This window comes from Schistocerca nitens, chromosome 1, assembly GCF_023898315.1.
Source record: "Schistocerca nitens isolate TAMUIC-IGC-003100 chromosome 1, iqSchNite1.1, whole genome shotgun sequence".
In the NCBI taxonomy this organism is placed as follows: Eukaryota; Metazoa; Arthropoda; class Insecta; order Orthoptera; family Acrididae; genus Schistocerca; species Schistocerca nitens.
Genome location: NC_064614.1, coordinates 803872799 through 803892396, shown reverse-complemented (window position 1 = coordinate 803892396; position 19598 = coordinate 803872799).

Genomic DNA, 19598 nt, shown 5'->3' with positions numbered 1-19598 from the left:
ACGTTTAGCATAACCAGCTTACGACAAAAAGTAATTCAGTTAGTAATGTGTAGCCTAACACGTATTAACTGGGTTTAATTAATTTAAGTGCAAACACCTCCGCACTCTCGACGCTGACTGGCTGTCGTCTTACGGTCGTAGCGCCATTTTCGACCTGTGGTTATTTGAAAAATTTCGCTTCACTCCATATTCCCTACTCTGCTCTTCAGCTTGTTTTTCTCCCTCTAGATTTGTACATATTTCAGTTTGTGTTAGCACAGGATGTGGCTATGTGTAACACATGCGGTAGTGTTAACCTGTGGCCGTCATCCATCGTATATTTCATATTTCCTCTAAATTATTTTAAAGTCGAATTCGTTCGTTAAACAGGACATAGGAGCTAGAACATTGTCTACCGACACACTGTTGGCTAAAAATAAATCTAAAAGCAAGGAAACACAGAGCTGTCGTAGGATATAGGACCCACAACTCCAGTTGCAGGTCGAGTGTGCCTAGAACGCAGACAGGCTGGTTGCAAGCCTTCAGCTGGCCTCCTTCCAGCCAACACACGGCCATCGCTAGCACTGAGGTAGAACCAACTTTCATCAGACAACACAACAGACCTCCACCCTGCAATCCAACGAGCTTTCGATTTGTTCAAATGGCTCTGAGCACTATGGGACTTAACATCTGAGGTCATCAGTCCCCTAGAACATAGAACTACTTAAACCTAACTAACCTAAGGACAGCACACACATCCATGCCCGAGGCAGGATTTGACACTCCGACCGTAGCGGTCGCGCGGTTCCAGACTGAAGCGCCTAGAACCGCTCGGCCACACCGGCCGGCGCTTTCGCTTGACAGTTCTGAAGTTGCAAGTGGCGTTGGTCTGACGTCAGTGGAACGCACGCTATTGGGCGTCTAGCGCGAAGCTGTCAATAAAGTAACTGATTTGGAACAGTTCGTTGTGTCAGGGTGGTGCCAAGCGCTGTTTAAATTGCTGCTTCAGGCGCAGTACGATGCGCCAGGCCACAAGCCGAACACAATGGTCCTCCCTATCGGTGTAGTGCAACATGGCGGTCCGGAGCCCAGTCTTTTTGCGACCGTACATTCTTGCGACCACCGCCGCCAGCAATCACGCACAGTGGTTACAGTCATGCTACGACTTTCTGCATTATCGCAGACCGGACAAATGGTTCAAATGGCTCTAAGCACTATGGGACTTAACATCTGAGGTCATCAGTCCCCTGGACTTAGAACTACTTAAGCCTAACTAACCTAAGGATGTCACACACATTCATGCCCGAGGCAGGATTCAAACCTTCGACCTTAGCAGCGGCGCGGTTCCGAACTGAAGCGCCTAGAACCGCTCGGCCTCAGCGGCCTGCGCACAAGGAACATCTAACTCCTCGTAGCACTATCACACGACCTCGTTCAGACTCTGCCAGTTGTCGATAATGGCGTCTTTGTCGCCTTAAAGGCAATCTTGATTAGCATCAATTCACCACGCCCAGTCTCAAAGGTAATTAACGCTCACGGCCGTTACAGCGTGTGTTTAAAGCAAACCTCATCTGCATTATCATAGTGGCACTACCAGCGCCACTCTTATGCGACTGGCGCGAATTTTGAATTTCAAATGTAAAAACAGGCCTACCGACTTACGTTTATGTGGCTCCGTAAACGTTCCCGGCGAAGTACGAGGGTCACACTATTTCTTTTAAAATCCATCTTTTATTCTACATGTTTGAAAGTTTTACACTGTGTAGATACATCCTTTAGGAACAATATTTTCATTTCTCCACATAATTTCCATCCCTCTCAACATCCTTACGCCATCTTAGAACCAGCGCCTGTATACCCGCACGGTAAAATTCTGGACCAACCTGTTGGAGCCACTGTTTGGCAGCGTTCACAAGGGAGTCATCATCTTCAAACCTTGTTCCACGAAGAGTGTCTTTCAGTTCCCAAAGAGATGATAGTCACATGGAGCCAGGTCAGGACTGTAAGGCGAGTGTTTCAGTGTTGTCCATCCGAGTTTTGTGATCGCTTCCATGGTTTTTTGACTGATATGTGGCCGTGCAACGTCTTGCAACAACAAAACATCTGCTTTCGCAGATGTGGTTGAACACGACTCAGTCGAGCTTGAAGTTTTTTCAGTGCCGCCACATATGCATCAGAATTTATGGTGGTTACACTTGGCATGATGTCCACAAGCAAGAGTCCTTCGGAATCGAAGAATACCGTATCCATAACTTTTCCAGCAGGAGATGTGGTTTTGAATATTGTTTTCTTGGGTGAATTTGCATGATGCCACTCCATTGATCGCCTCTTCGTCTTTGGTGAAAAATGATGGAGCCATGTTTCATCACCTGTCACAATTTTTCCAAGAAATTCATATCCACCATTCTCGTACTGTTCCAAAAGTTCGCTGCATACCTTTTTTCTTGTTTTTTTGTGAACCACTGTCAACATCCTGGGAACTCACCTGGCACAAACCTTTATTAACGCCAACACTTCCTTCCCCTATCCCAACATAGCGTGATAATTCGTTCACCGTGATGCGTCTGTCAGCTGTCACCTATTCGTTAACTCTCTGCACATTGTCTGGACTGTGTCCAGTACGAGGTCTGCCTCTGCGAGGACAATCCTCAATATTGCCGTGCCCGTTTTCATCACGTAACCTGCTTGCCCACCGACTAACTGTACTGCGATCGACAGCAGCAACTCCATACATCTTTTTCAACCTCTTGTGGATGTTTCCCACTGTCTCGTTTTCGCAGCACAGGCATTCTACGACGGCACGTTGCTTCTGACGAACGTCAAGTGTAGCAGCCATCTTGAAGACATGCTGTGACGGTGCCACTCACGGAAACAGCTTGAACTAAGTTTGAAAACAAGCGGGAAGGATGTATCTACACACCGTAAAACTTTCACACATGCAGAATCAAAACTGTATTTTTACAAAAATAATGTGCATTTGCTTTGGAGTGACCCTCGTAATTGATATTCATATCGAGTCTCCAGCCGGAACATAACGTCATATTGACATAATATTTAGACGGTCCGCCTGGCCGATATCAACAGGTGAGTAAGCCGTCGCACTAACTCGCCAGAACTGAAATCAAATGCGCAGCGGCGCCTCCTTTACCTCCCGGAGGTCCACCTTGCGTGAGCGAGCATAATTGCCTTCTAGCGAAGATCACGACAGCACACCGAAGGTGAAAACTCGGGGTAACGGTAAAGCAGTAACACACTATTACCACCCATTGATGACCGAGAAAAAGACTGTTGTTTCTTAATGTCAAGCAAAACATGGTTCCAACTCTTACTTAAAGAACATTCTTTATCTCTGCTTATAATATTGCCAGGTAGCCTGATTTCCATAGCTTCCTTCGTTACACAGTCCCAATAAAGTGACGCAGGACCACTTGGGTCTCATTGTATAACATTTTATCTCACTCAGTAAGACAACGTTCCGTAATTGCAGATTTTTATGGCTGAAATAAACGCGTGTTGCGATCAGAGGTGTACAAATTCCCATTGCAGCCTGCTTGCCCCTAGCTCCTCTGCAACCATTCATGCAGGTCAGCCTGCCGCGACGTAAACACAAGAGTACGCATGTACTGAGGCATAGTGGGTAATGCGACCGACTTGGGCTCCCGCAAGCCCGGGCTACCTGGGTTCCCGCAGGCCTGCCAAGCTTCACGGGACCCGCTCAGCTTGCTGCGCCTGACAACAGGTTGCACTGTCAAGCTACCGTGACTAGAGTAGCCAGGTAGTTAGCCCGCAGTACATTTATCGCAACGGTGGGGGCAGCACAATGAATAGGTCGGACTTTAGTGAGATTGAAAAAAAATTGACAACTGGCGAATACATGCTGGTAACGAAACAGAGCACAAGTGCCCCATAGGAAAAGTTTTCGTGTGTTTATGAGGCCGCTTCAAATAAATCGGTAGGTGTGTCTCAATGCAAACTATGTAAAAAGCTCTTAAGTACTTATTTAGGAACCTCGAGTATGTTACGACATGTGTGCAAGTTTGACAAGCAGTTCCCTCACTCCGTAAATATCTTGAAAGAGGACAAAGATTTAGTGGCCGAAAAGGGCGTCGAAATGTGTGCTAAGGTTGGTTGGTTGGTTTTTGGGGAAGGAGACCAGACAGCGTGGTCATCGGTCTCATCGGATTAGGGAAGGAAGTCGGCCGTGCCCTTTCAGAGGAACCATCCCGGCATTTGCCTGGAGTGATTTAGGGAAATCACGGAAAACCTAAATCAGAATGGGCGGACGCGGGATTGAACCGTCGTCCTCCCGAATGCGAGTCCAGTGTCTATGTGCTAAGGACCTGAGACCATTTAGCAGTATAGAGGGAGAAGGATTTCATGGTAACCCGCAAACGATGTCAAAATATTTTGTAAGGTACTCTATTCCATGCACTGTCCGAAATATTATGTAGACAGTAATGTTCCTCTTGATGGTTAAGTGTGCAAAATTTCTTCAAGATCGGAATAAAACTGTAGGTTGGTGTAGAAGTGTGTAAGTAAAGTACCCTCCGCCATGTACCATTCAGAATTTTAAGCAGACAGCGCCCTTCATCCTGCTTTGAATATCAAGTATGCCAAATTTCATAAAGATCGGAATAAAAACGTACAATTTGTAGAATTCCGTTAGGTAAAGTAACCTCTGCCATGCACCCTACGAAATTTTGACTGTGACCTTCCTCTTAGTTTCAAGATATAGTGTGCAAAATTTCATCAAGATTGTATGCAATACAAACACACGGACACAATGAAAACACACTTTCAGTTTTTCTCAAATTTTCCAATTTTTCGGTCGATTTTCGAAAAATTTTATTTCATAAAAATCTTGTCCTGAGAATTACGAACACAGCAAAAAAAAAAAATGCCGAATTGGTCCAGCCGTTCTCGAGTTTTACGCTTATCAACGCATTTGGCAATTCATTTTTATTTATATAGATAATAAACCCGAAATATACGCGTAAAGGAAGAATGTACAAATAAAACCCAATATTTTTTGACCTGAAATTATATATATATATATATATATATATATATATATATATATATAATGTTAGGGTTGGTCTTTTGGTGCTCAGGTAAAATAAAAACTTTTAATTAACGTTCATAGTACGACAATGAAGCGCGCAGACTAAACGGCTGGGTAGCGCAGCTCAGCAGTAATATGGGCAGGCAAGCAAGTTTCCCGCAGCCTGCCCGGGTTGGGTTCTGCTTGGCTTGGCTGGGAGTGAAGCAGCCTGCCCGTTCTGTTGACAACGCGCGGCGGCCTGCCCGCCTGGCCACCGGGCAAGCATGGGCGGGTTAAAAGCGGAATATGTACACCTTTAGTTGCGATGGTGCTTCACGCATCGATTCTCGGTCTACAATAAGGGATAATGGCACCTGTCGACATGTTGTGATTAATATCACAATCAAACAACTGGACGATGCTACGCTGGCAGTATTGAAAAAGAGAGATAATTTTGCCCCTACACCCAGGAATGCTCCCACTAGTGTATTCATTTCCGCGGCTGAACAATCGGTGACCAGGCTTCCCGAGGGTCTCGCTGATGAAGTTAGGCAAGAGGTCTCGCATACGTTGCGCCGGCTGCCATCCCGCAAAGTAACAACTCCTCAATGGAAAGAGCCGCGATCCGATTCATCACAGGTGTCGCGGATTTAATAGTTCTACCAGCCGACAAGCGCAATGCAACTGCTCTTCTTTCACGGGACAATTATCTGCGTAAAATGGATCTTTCACTTGCAGGCTCTGCATACCAAAGTTTACAGAACGATCCAAATGAACATATACAACGCAAGACGCTGTCATTTTTGAAGAAAAGTTCAGTTTCTGATAATGTTCTTAAAAACTTCGACTTGATGCTGCAGTTTCACCGAGATTGTACGGTTTGCCTTATGTACACTATCAATGGGTTCCTCTTCGGCCTAAGCTGGCCGAGCGGTTCTAGGCGCTTCAGTCCGGAACCGCGCGACTGCTACGGTCGCAGGGTCGAATCCTGCCTCGGGCATGGATGTGTGTGATGTCCTTAGGTTAGTTAGGTTTAAGTAGTTCTATATTCTAGGGGACTGATGACATTAGATGTTAAGTCCCATAGTGCTCAGAGCCATTTGAACCATTTGAACCTCTTCGGCCTATTGTTTGCAATAGCAATTGGGAACAGTTTGGGAAAGGGATAAGTCATAGGATGGACAGATTTGATGGCCTGGGAGGGGAGGCGCTTGAAACCCTTTGGAAAGAATTTAAATATTTCTTTTCGTTAGTGGATATTTATTCGTTGTAACACCGCTGACGCATCCGCATTTTTTTACCACATCTACCTTACAGATCGGCGTAATGCTTATGACGGCAGAGAAAGAGATCTGCCTGCTGTTGTCTGTCTAGCTGTGTCACTCGCCCCGCCGTATTGTAGTCAGTCGGTATAAAAGCTGCCCAACGACTGAGACACGTCGGAAGCCCGCGAACAGCTGAGGCGCGGCCATGTTTCCGCCTGAGGAGCCGCCGTGTAATGGATCAGCCCGCGGCACAAAAGAGTCCGCTCGCCGCCGCTGCCTCGCAAAATAAACAGCCGGCTCGGCTCGGCGCTGTCTGGCCGGCCCTATTTACTCCCCTCCCCCCTCGCCCACTCCCGCCACCCCGTCACGCGACAGACAAACATTTGTTAAACGAGTCGCGCGCCGCCCACTCGCGAGGACGCGGCTGCGGCCACGTCGGCGCAGCGAAGTGACCCAGGCGCGCCACCGCCGCCTTGCCAAAGTCACCGCTGGTGGGTACGGCGTGGCCTCGCAGTAGCGCCAACCCCCACTACCTGCCAGTGGTCCCAAGCTGTGCCCTGAATTTTAGGAGGCGCTGACAGGACCATCACCCGATCTGTCGAATTGAAAGATCTCAACGTAAAATTTTCTGGTTGCCTAGACGGATTCACTTCCCTGTTTTGCTTCAACACATCAACGTTTCAGTGTGTGCTGCGCTCGCATTATGGAGGACCAGCGTCCAAATTCCAATCGAGACTTCTAGGTTTAGTTTTTCATTGATTTTCCAAAATCGATAAGGCAAATGCGAGAGCGGTTCCTTCGATAAGGACACGGTCAATTTCATTTTCTACTCTTCCTCCACCTGTAATGTGAAGTTGAATCCAAATCTTACCTTCGACGGTTCGACCTCTCCGTTTCAATCTTATTCAGATTTTTCGAAATTAATCCGCTGACTAGGATTTCCTTCATATCAGCTCTATAAGAAAGACGCGTACTATCCAACAGTAACATTAGGAAATTTGCCCCGCGCCTGTACCCGGAACCGGATTTCGCACTTATCTTGAGTGGTGCACGCTCCCCGGACCGACCCGCACTTCTATGTGACACTGTCTACATCCTTACACTGTAGTCCACTAAATTCATTGAGACGCCCGCTAAACCCGCTGAGCAGAACAGGTAATAGGACTGTGGAAAGGGCCAAGGGTTGAGGTCAGTTTCTGCTTCTAATTGTCATTTATTGTAATTTAATAACCTTTACAAAGCACATGGCCGAATCCTTAGCGAATGCAACTCTCTCACGGGTGAAGGCCTCCAACAAGAAATCTTAACAAGGTAAAAATCCAATTAAGATAGCAAATAAGATAGCAATAAATTCAAAAAACAGTACACGCAAGGTGCAATACAAATGGCTGAGGGCCACAATTAAATTCAAATATTTCAGAATATATTACCATAGACCTTTAAAGGCAGAAGGCCAGCATGTTTAACAACAAGAAGTATTAAAATCAACGAGATAAAAAAAACCAATTAAGATAGCAATAAAATAATTGAAAGAAGCAACATATGCAACGTTCAATACCAACGGCTCAGGGCCACAATTAAAGTTCAAAATTTTAAAATATATTACCATAATCCTTAAAGGCAGAAGGCCGCAGTGTTTAAGCTTGAAAGATAAATTTAAAATTAATTTTGCAAAATTTTAAGAAAGCAAAACAAATAACCATATGCCTAAAATTTAAAATAGCTGACAACAGATAATTAAACACCGGTGGCACTCAGAAAGCCTCCATAGAGGTCGGAGGTCGGTCTACCCTCGTTCACTTAGGTGGTGAGCCCAGCTATACTTGATCCGTCGGCACCCAACCAAGAGACAACCACGGACCGACCGACACAACGTCTTGTTTGCCACCACTCGGTACATGAGAACTCAAACACAGAAAAGTTACGAAGCTCACAGCATGAATGGACGTGGCTTGGGTAGGTTAAACTACTACTCAACTTTGACGACCTGGGTCGGTGAACCACGAAGCTCGTAGCGATCGGACAGCTCCACACACGCTCCGACACTGTGCAGGGACCGACAACTGACCCAGCGACTGCACCGCGCATAGACATCTTCCCCGGTCCGCAGCAACCGACCGACTGCCTGCTGGTCCGTTCGCGACTGCTGCTCCGTCGCGAATGCACTGCTGGTGCGTCTCCCACTCATTTCCAGACACACGACGGCGGAAATACTGGCTCGGACCGAACCATGCAGAGGAAACACGCCCACTGGCTTAAACGACATACCTGCACCACGAAATTACGTACCCAAGTTCCACAAGATGGTAATTGAAAGGGCCCAGAAGCGCTCGGAGAACCAGTTACACGTCGGCCGATGAGACGACCGACCTATCAGAGGCAGTACGCTGACAACATTTAAAATAACTTGTCAAAGGAAATAACACCAACTACACACACAAGCTGACAAACACTTGCACGAAAACCTGAATAATACACAACAGTAACTAAGCACACACGAAGACAGATCGGGAGTCGATGAACACACACACACACACACACACACACACACAGCCGACCTGAACGATCGGCGAGCCGAAACGCGTCGTCCGGTAGGACGACTGACCGGCGATCCACCAAGACCGTGGCCCAGCTCAAGTGATGCGCCGCGGCAATGGTCGGGCGAGCCGTGTCGACTCAGGTCTCACTGCTGCTCTAACCCGATTGCACCAGTGCCGCATTGCAACTCCCCGACTGGCAGGTTCGGCCTGCACTCCAGACCCCTACTCGCAACCCCAACTGCGACCAACTCCTGACACGAACTGACTAACGACAGACAACGATCGGGAAGTAACAGCAATCAAAGATACTACGAGACGGGATATATCGATACGCGCTGCTAACGCCGCTCACGGCCAGGCAAAGCAGCAACTCAATGACAGTAATTTAAATGAATGTAGTGAGGTGGAAGTACGTAAAAAGAAAAAGGTGTAAAATACATGATGGCGAGAACATGGGCCACGCACGGCTCATTCATCACATAACGCTAGCAGTGTTACTTGGATTCCCACAACAGAGAGAATGAGACAACGAGGAATCGAGACCTGTGTTATTTTCTTCGTGTGCCCGCCTACGCTTGTAAGACTTACAAGCGTGTCTGAAAGAACAGACACTTTGAGGATCGACAACCGTAGGAAATATTTAGAAATTAATAATTTAGCAAATTTTCATATGTCACTATTGGGTAGTTGATCTGTCGCTGATACATCTAATATCAAGAAATTTGCAGATAGCGAATTAATTTCGAAATATTTCGTACAATTGTGGAAAGTGAAGAGTGTCTGTTCTTTAAGACGTGCATATAATTCTTCTCCAGTGGTCTTGTGGTGTCTGGAGGTTGCTGAATAACATGGAAAGTCAGACACGTTCCAGCGTATCTTTTCGCTTTGTTTTTATAGTAGTATACCAGTTGTTTCTCGCTTCAACTTCGACAACTCTCGCCCTACAGCGCGGATTGCGTGCATTTATCTTTTGATGTCAGATGTACGCAGTGCTTCGTATTATGCTAATACGTATAAACCAACACAATAACATATGGTAACACTAGCGGGTTATCAACAGACTTTGTCTGCCAATCTCATGGAACAGCGTTAACTAGTTTTGGTTTGATGCTATATTTACATATTAAATGCATGCTCAGAATCAGCAGTTTATCATCCAAGTGATCGACTGGTACTGTTGGAATAACATGTAACATGATAATCATAAGATGAATGATCCTATATCTACGGTTTCAAGCGTAGGAAGCATCACTGCGCTAGAGGCAGCATGCGTAATATGATCAATGGTTCATCCATATTTCTTCATCCACTTCTCAACGACCAGCTAGATTCGATACGAAGTGGCCAATTGCCCGACAGTATAAATTGTCTTCTAACTCTGGTACAAGACGAAAGTGTTTTGGCGAGTATCCAGCATAGCTCTCTGGTGGTCGTTTAAACTTCGAAAATGGTAAACGCTGATTGCACGGAATTTCGCGCACACTGAACGTTCGAGCTTCAAACAGAACTGAGATCCGTTCCGTTAAGACTGCCAGTTTCTTTGTCTCGGGCTGATCTGTGGAAGGGGAAGGTTCTCCTCTCTCTCTCTCTCTCTCTCTCTCTTTCTCTCTATCTATCTCTCTCTCTCCTCTTTTTCTGAGTCATCAGTCCTCTGCCAGGTTTGATGTGGCCGGCCACGAATTCCTTTTATGTGCTAAGCTTTTCATTTCATGTTAGCACTTGCACCATACATACTCAACTACTTCTTAGAAGTATTCCAGTCTCTGTCTTCCACCATAGTTTTTACCCTCTAAAGCTCTCTCTAGTACCACATAAGTTATTGCCTTTTGTCTTAACACTGGTCCTATCATCCTGTCTTTTTTGTGTTTCTTCACCAATTCCGCGGAGAACGTTTCCATTCCTTATCACTTATTTTTCATCATTGTTCTACAGCACGACATCTGAAACTCTTCGATTCTCTTCTGTTCCTTTTTTTCCACTCTCCATGATTCAACAGAATACAATGCTGTGCTCCAAACGTATATTTTCAGAAATTCATTCTGTAAATGAAGGCTTTGTAACGTCCCCTCACAAAAATTAATGAATTACTGTGCTGGTAAGCCCCTACGTTATTTGATTTTCAAACAGCTGAGCAGAACTGAACGTACTCAGACATTTCGCATTTCGCTCTTTACCTATTCTGTTCAACAGTAAAATGATACACAATATTTTTAGCGCAACGCAATCTGACTTTCAAAAATCCCTACAAAAGAATGGCCCTGACTAACAACAATCTATACCTTTCATCAATCACTTACCTCACAAAAATCTTCGTTACTCGAACTACTGTAACACGGCGAGCGCCAATACTGCCAGCTAAATAAAAGATTCAAACTACTGAAGGCACTAACTACTGATAGGCATAGTTGCAAACGAAAGATTTTGATAGAGAAAAAACAATGTATTTTCCTTAATATTGTTCAAATGGTTCAAATGGCTCTGAGCACTATGGGACTCAACTGCTGTGGTCATCAGTCCCCTAGAACTTAGAACTAGTTAAACCTAACTAACCTAAGGACCCACACACATCCATGCCCGAGGCAGTATTCGAACCTGCGACCGTAGCAGTCGTATGGTTCCGGACTGCGCGCCTAGAACCGCGAGACCACCGCGGCCGGCCTTAATATTGTTCAAAAGTCATATTATATATATATCAGTTCATGACATCCAGTCTTACAAATTTACTGTCTCTGTCCAGATCATCCGCTCTCAAAACTCCGCCATCTCACTCCCCACATCCACCACTGCTGGCGGCTCACCTCCAACTGCGCAACGCTACACACTGTTCATATCCAGCTGCCCAACACTACAATGGCAGACAACAATGCAAACTAGCCGCAGACTGCACACAGCACAGCCAGTGATTTTCATACAGAGCGCTACGTGGCGTTACCAATAAGAAAACCTAAACAGCCTACTTACAGCTTATATTTGACACTGGTAGACTTATTTACACCAGGAATGCCCTCTTTGTCTGTACAAGTATGATTTTTATGTTCTCCTTGATCTGTCCGTCATGGGTTATTTTGCTTCGTAGTTAGCAGAATTGTCAAAATCAATGTGTAGTTTTTTTAATAGATAAGGATTAAGGATAAGGAAGGGAACTTTATTTAATTTCTATAAAAATGAGTCAGATCACCAAAGAGTGCAATCTTTTCACAGTTGTCAATACCTTTCACACTGAGACAGATTCCAATTCATTTTTCTTACTATGATTCCTGGTCCTGAGAACCAAAGGTATAGTCGACATGAAATACGATGAAACCTTATCTCTTTTGTAAACTTCACAAATCTGAAATGTCCGATACGCGATGACATCACGTGGGTTGAAATTATCTAGCCCTTTTACTTTATCGACTTTTGGTTCAGAGACAGGAGCAACGGTGACCCAGCCGTTGCCGTGTTCATTTTTTGTCCTTGTTAGCGAGAGTAAAGTTCAAAACTCCACCGCAAAACACCGATGGCCCATGCAAGAGGACTTGGGCGCCTACGTAATTATTGGTGGTAATCCATATTCTATACACAAGAGACAGTTTATTCCATACAACTTCAACGTTTGTCGCTGTCTCAATTCTGTTACTTCTCATAGCTTTTGTCTTTCTCCGGTTCACTCGCAATCCATATCCTGTACACAAGAGACAGTTTATTCCATACGACGCAACCTGTACTTCTTCATCATTTTAACAGAGAGTAGCGATGTCATCAGCGTATCTATAATGTACACTCCTGGAAATGGAAAAAAGAACACATTGACACCGGTGTGTCAGACCCACCATACTTGCTCCGGACACTGCGAGAGGGCTGTACAAGCAATGATCACACGCACGGCACAGCGGACACACCAGGACCCGCGGTGTTGGCCGTCGAATGGCGCTAGCTGCGCAGCATTTGTGCACCGCCGCCGTCAGTGTCAGCCAGTTTGCCGTGGCATACGGAGCTCCATCGCAGTCTTTAACACTGGTAGCATGCCGCGACAGCGTGGACGTGAACCGTATGGGCAGTTGACGGACTTTGAGCGAGGGCGTATAGTGGGCATGCGGGAGGCCGGGTGGACGTACCGCCGAATTGCTCAACACGTGGGGCGTGAGGTCTCCACAGTACATCGATGTTGTCGCCAGTGGTCGGCGGAAGGTGCACGTGCCCGTCGACCTGGGACCGGACCGCAGCGACGCACGGATGCACGCCAAGACCGTAGGATCCTACGCAGTGCCGTAGGGGACCGCACCGCCACTTCCCAGCAAATTAGGGACACTGTTGCTCCTGGGGTATCGGCGAGGACCATTCGCAACCGTCTCCATGAAGCTGGGCTACGGTCCCGCACACCGTTAGGCCGTCTTCCGCTCACGCCCCAACATCGTGCAGCCCGCCTCCAGTGGTGTCGCGACAGGCATGAATGGAGGGACGAATGGAGACGTGTCGTCTTCAGCGATGAGAGTCGCTTCTGCCTTGGTGCCAATGATGGTCGTATGCGTGTTTGGCGCCGTGCAGGTGAGCGCCACAATCAGGACTGCATACAACCGAGGCACACAGGGCCAACACCCGGCATCATGGTGTGGGGAGCGATCTCCTACACTGGCCGTACACCACTGGTGATCGTCGAGGGGACACTGAATAGTGCACGGTACATCCAAACCGTCATCGAACCCATCGTTCTACCATTCCTAGACCGGCAAGGGAACTTGCTGTTCCAACAGGACAATGCACGTCCGCATGTATCCCGTGCCACTCAACGTGCTCTAGAAGGTGTAAGGCAACTACCCTGGCCAGCAAGATCTCCGGATCTGTCCCCCATTGAGCATGTTTGGGACTGGATGAAGCGTCGTCTTACGCGGTCTGCACGTCCAGCACGAACGCTGGTCCAACTGAGGCGCCAGGTGGAAATGGCATGGCAAACCGTTCCACAGGACTACATCCAGCATCTCTACGATCGTCTCCATGGGAGAATAGCAGCCCGCATTGCTGCGAAAGGTGGATATACACTGTACTAGTGCCGACATTGTGCATGCTCTGTTGCCTGTGTCTATGTGCCTGTGGTTCTGTCAGTGTGATCATGTGATGTATCTGACCCCAGGAATGTGTCAATAAAGTTTCCCCTTCCTGGGACAATGAATTCACGGTGTTCTTATTTCAATTTCCAGGAGTGTATATCCTGTCATCCTGAATTTCAGTACTACTCTTGAATCTGACTTTTATTTGTGTCAAAGAGTTTTCGATGTAAAGATTTAACGAATAGCGGCGAAAAACTGCATCCGTGTCTTACATCCTTTTGAATCGGAGCACTTCGTTCTTCATTTTCCAGTCTCATTGTCTTCTCTTGATTCTTGTACATATTGTATATCACCCAGCTTCTCTGTAGCTTACTAAAATTTTTCTCAAAATTTCGAATATATTGCACCATTTTACATCGCAGAACGCTTAATCTGGTCGACAAATCCATTGAGCATGTCTAGTTTTGTTTTTTCAGTCTTGTTTCCAGTATCAAGCGCAATATCAGAAGTGACTCTCTGGAGCCTTTACCTTTCCTAAACCTAAACTGCTCGTTATCTAACAGAGCCTCAACTTTCTTTTCCATTCTTCTCTTTATACTTCATGTTCGGAAAATGAATGCATTAATTGTTAAACTAACTGTACGATAGTTTTCACACTCAAATGCCTTTCTGTCTTCAGAATTTTGGGGATACATTTCTGGAAGTCCGATGGTGTGTTGCCAGTCTCACAGATTTTACACACGAACGTCAATACTCCTTTTCTTACCGTTTTCACCTATGATTTTAATAATTCCCATTTTTTCTATAATTTTAGTAATTCCGATTCTGCCTCATGCTAGACAACCTGTTCGTCCTTATCGACTCCAGTTTCTTCTCTCATTACGCCATCAGACAAGTCTTTCCCTTCATGGAGGCCTTCGATACATTCTTTCAAATGACCCGCCCTCTATTCCTTGTTTAACAGTGGAATTCTCATTGCACTCTTAATGTCACCGCCACTGCTTTTAATTTCACCAAATGCTCTTTTGACTTTTCTATACGCTGAATCAGACTCCTAACTATTATTTCTTTTTCTATTTCTCCACATCCTTCTTGCAGCCATTTCGCTTTGGTTGCACTATACTTGCTAGTCCTTTGATTCCTAAGTATTCCTGTGTTCCCTGAACATTTTTGTACTTTCTTCTTTCCTTGACCAATTGAAGTAGTTCTCCTGTTACCCAAGGTTTCTTCGCAGCTTCTTCCTTGTACCTATGTCTGTCCGTCCAATATCTATGATCGTTCTTCCTAGTGATGTCGACTCCTCTTCAACTGAACATCCTACTTTGGTATTCTTTATGACAGCATTTACATTATTAGCGAACTTCAAACGCGTCTCATCGTTCCTCACAATTTCAGTATCCCGATTTCTGCCACACTGATTCTTCCGTAGAATTCTCTTCAACTTTAGTCTACACTGCACCAGTACTAAATTGTGATCTGACAAGGGAATGGTCCAATCCGACATGCCGAAACCTACCCAGTAATTTATCACACAGAAAGAATAAACCGAAAGAAATGCATTGAAAAAAATTTAGCTGGCAAGGCGCACTCTACATAGTTTTAAAAAAAGCGTTACAGTTACTCATTTTTGCCGCACGAATAACTGCTTATAACAGTATTTTGTCCAGCCATTTCTGCCTAGTGTACGAATCGGCGAATAAGCATACGCTGCCTTGAGAGGAGAACGTAGGGTGGCATAGCGCGAATTTCAAAGTGCACACACACGAATTTTAAGAACTTGAACAACAACAAAAATATCTTAATTTGTAAATTTTTTAACTAACTTGCGGTTTATATCGGCAGCTGAATTGTTGGTGTAATTATTACGCAAGTGACTAGCAGAGAAAAGAAAATCAAGACAGTGTATGACGTTGCATTACAGGTGTCTTCCAATAGTCGGGACTTTAATTTATTGACATTAAGTATTTTATAACAATTCCCGTAGCACAGTTCTTATGATAATTTTTGAATAATATATATTTTACTAACAATGAAACAGTTCCTTATTTGTTCCGTACAGTAGTCACAAAAATTCGAAATGTCTATTGGATGACGAAAACGAACATTTTGCTTAAGCTAGGAACACCTGGCACTTCAGTCATTACTAGTTTTATTTCGACAGAACTGAAACTGAGTAATAAATGGTCGTAGCCGTTGTTCTGAATTTGTTCTGTGTACCAGACATGCTTGACCAAATTCGTAAACTGTGGTGCTGCAAACTGAAAATACTGAAATGACTGAAGTTTAACAACACTGTTGCGCTGATAAACCTGAAATGGCGAAGAGTTTTCAGAAATTAAATTGTCTGACGATTTTCTGAAAACAGATTTACGTTGTTGAATTTTTTATCGAGAGGTAGCATCATACTATTAGTTTCGGGTAGAACCCGAATTCCTTCTCGTCGTTCTCCTACAGACAGAAGCGTCATTACAGCCTGGCCAAGAGTCCAACAAAAGCAATCAATTATTTTTTGCAAATGCTAAGAAGGGTGTAACACTGAAAATTATTCTTTCTCATTTTTCCAGGTTTTGCTACGTCAATTACAAGCTTTTTGCAGATTAACAATCCTGTTTTTTTTAAACTTTTGATCCGAATTTGGCTTGATGTTTCTGAAGACAATTATAAAGCTGCGGAAACAGCAATCCAATTATAGGTATCAATGGCATTTTTGTATAAGAATGTGTCATAGCATTTATCGACTGCACAAGCGACTCTGTCTTTTCCCGCTCGAAATGATAAAGTGGAGTTGGCACGCAGTTCTTGCACGAAATTTGACTGATTGACTTTATGTACAACATTTTGGGGACAACAGTAAACTTCATATTCACTTCAACTACGAATTCCTTTATAGTATTGCCTCTTAATGACATTATCTCTATAGGTTTACTTGAGGTGAAGTTCATAATTTTGCTACTTACTTCCCGTCTAATTTCCTGAATCTATTTAACTGGGTCGAAGAAACCTTGAAGTTTGTAATGTTTGTATCAGAACGGCGCTTCTCATTGATCTCGCTCGGTAACGGTGCACTGACTGCCACTAACAGCTCTAAATCTTTCTAATGGCCCTCGTTTCACACTTTTGCAAGTATCATTTTGGCATTTATTTCTTACTTCATGTAAATCTTTCTTCCAATAATACTAAAGATGTTCAAATTTTACGAAACGAAACTGGCTTCCCACACTGCTTATGTTCAAGCTTTTTCTCCCTACTTGTTTCAACCAGGAAATTTACAACCTTCTATTTGTCACTGGAAACTATCAAGGTACATGTTTTCTTTGGGCTTGAAAGGTACTCTATTTTTGTTCGAGGCTTTAATTGACGCATCATAGTTCGAACGACACTACTCGGAATCGGCCATGTTATTTTCTGTTTCTTTCAGCGTTTCCACAATTTCTAAAGAAAAGTCTACATCATTCGAATGAAAGTCAAGAAATTAAGAAATAAATAACACACAAGTAGGTCTTCAGGAGAAGTAAATGATTTCGATTGCACACCACGTTCTTCATGTGTCATCTTTGTGAGGTTGAAAATATTAATTGGATTCCACATTAGGGCCTTGGCACGAAGACAGATGCTATTAGCAAGCACGTAGGAACAAATCACTAAGAAAATTAATTGAGCTTTATCCTCGTTGTTAACACTTAGCGATGCTGCAAAGGCAAACCAAGTATGCATAAGCTGTCAAAACTACACACACGTGTTGGACAGCGACAACACAGTGAGGAAAGGACACTGCCTGAATTTTACGTCACTGGCCAGGGCAGGCAACCGGAACGCTAACGGCCACAAGGTAGAAAATTCCGCTGGTGCATTTCGACTTCAAATAACCAGAAAACAGTAAAACTTCACCGGATGGTGGCCAAACTATTGTCAACTCGAACACTCGCTGTTGCTCACGGGAATACCCCCAACAGCCAACCATGAAAACCAGCGGCACAATGTGAACAGTCTGGCTTCGGTAATTAAATCACCACTCAACTTTGATGTCCTGGGTCGGTGAGCCACGAACCCCGTAGCAATCGGCATAGCTCCCACACACTCCTACACTGCGTAGAGACCGCCAGCGGGCCCGACCCACTGCGCCGCGCGGAGATTTCCTGGTTGATCCACACTAACCGACCGACTGCCGCACACCGTCTAGCCGGAAACTATAAGCACCAGACCAAAAATAGTACAAGGTGCGAATATCGATACACACAGCTGCTGCCACATGTACAAGGAGGAACAACCACGGCATAACCGCAATAACCGCTGGAAACCAAACGCAGAGTAAAAGTCAAGGTTTAAACCAACGCATAAGCCCGGGGCAGCACGGCTCAATATACATGTTTACATTCGTAACGCGTGACCGGTAATTTTACTGTATTTTTGTCATGTGTAATTTCACTCATAATTCATTCCCGCTAAAGTAGAAAATGCTTGTGCTAAATGTACTGCTTTCACTTCTACGTGCGTCAAGAACTCAGAGTAGAAAATATTGTTTCACTGCATTTTGTATTCATCCCTCGTACGAATTGTATATCATAGTTTCATTTATATTCACCTTATGGTTGCTCACGCTGTAACAGTTAGTCGCTAAGGAAATAGTTTTCATACCAAATTGTTTTTCATTCCGATGTATGTGTAGCAACTTACTGTGCTGTGGTACTGTTAAATGTACCGTTTACCTTTCTTTGTACTATTGGCTTCACTGATTCTTCTTTACTCTTCACTGCTTCTTCAATATGTTCGTTTTTACAATTACTTACCGTACCTGTATCATCATACTTTGCTTTCCACACTCATACTCTAAGACTCAAAACTATATAATCTATTCTTTCTTACGTCGCTTTCGTGCTCGTTTCCTAGGTACCACTATAATATTCATCTTCTTATTTATCACCTTATAGCCATATAATTATTCATTAAAAATTTTCCACATACATCTTCATTTATATCTATACATTACCTATGGGTTTCTCACACTGGCACCACCTCACTATTTATTTCTTCCCACAAATACAAATAAACTCATATTACTCTAGTACACTTTCATTCTCTTACTAGTTTCACTCCATGTATGATATGTCACCACGAACGTACATCAACTAATTAATACCTTGAGTTGAATCTGAAATCTTTCACACTCTCTCTACTTCCAAGTATTACCCAGCAGTGAAATTTCATTTATTTCTCCATATTGCTTTTTAAACATACTATACGCATCTAAATTATTTTGTTAAAGTTCATGTAATTACGTTGTGTGCGTATTGGTTTGTTTTCGTATTTACTTAGCTTATCTCCCGCGTGTTGTACGAGTCATGTTTACAGTTTTATTTTGCTGCCTATGCTTTTTCTATATGGTACTATGTAATTAATAGCAACTAACATAAGTGAGTTCTGTAATAGCAAATTTATGGGTATGTATTCTCCCTGTGCATTATGCTCATTCCTTCCTAATGTTGTCTGTAAGGAAGTGTAGTTCTATAAGTGCACAACTGCTCCTCTCGCTAAATCTTGTACGATATGTTATTTTATAGTTTACGTCTCACTCACACGCGTTTTTCTATGTGAATATTTCATTCTACCTTTCTCATCGTCGCTTACTTGCGTGCTGTATGTAAGTCGCTTTGTTCTTAAGTTCTGTGTTAATCGTTTTCTTTTAAGTGAACATGTTATTACTTCTCTTTCAAGCTTGTCTTAATCCTGTTGTATATAGTAGGATAGG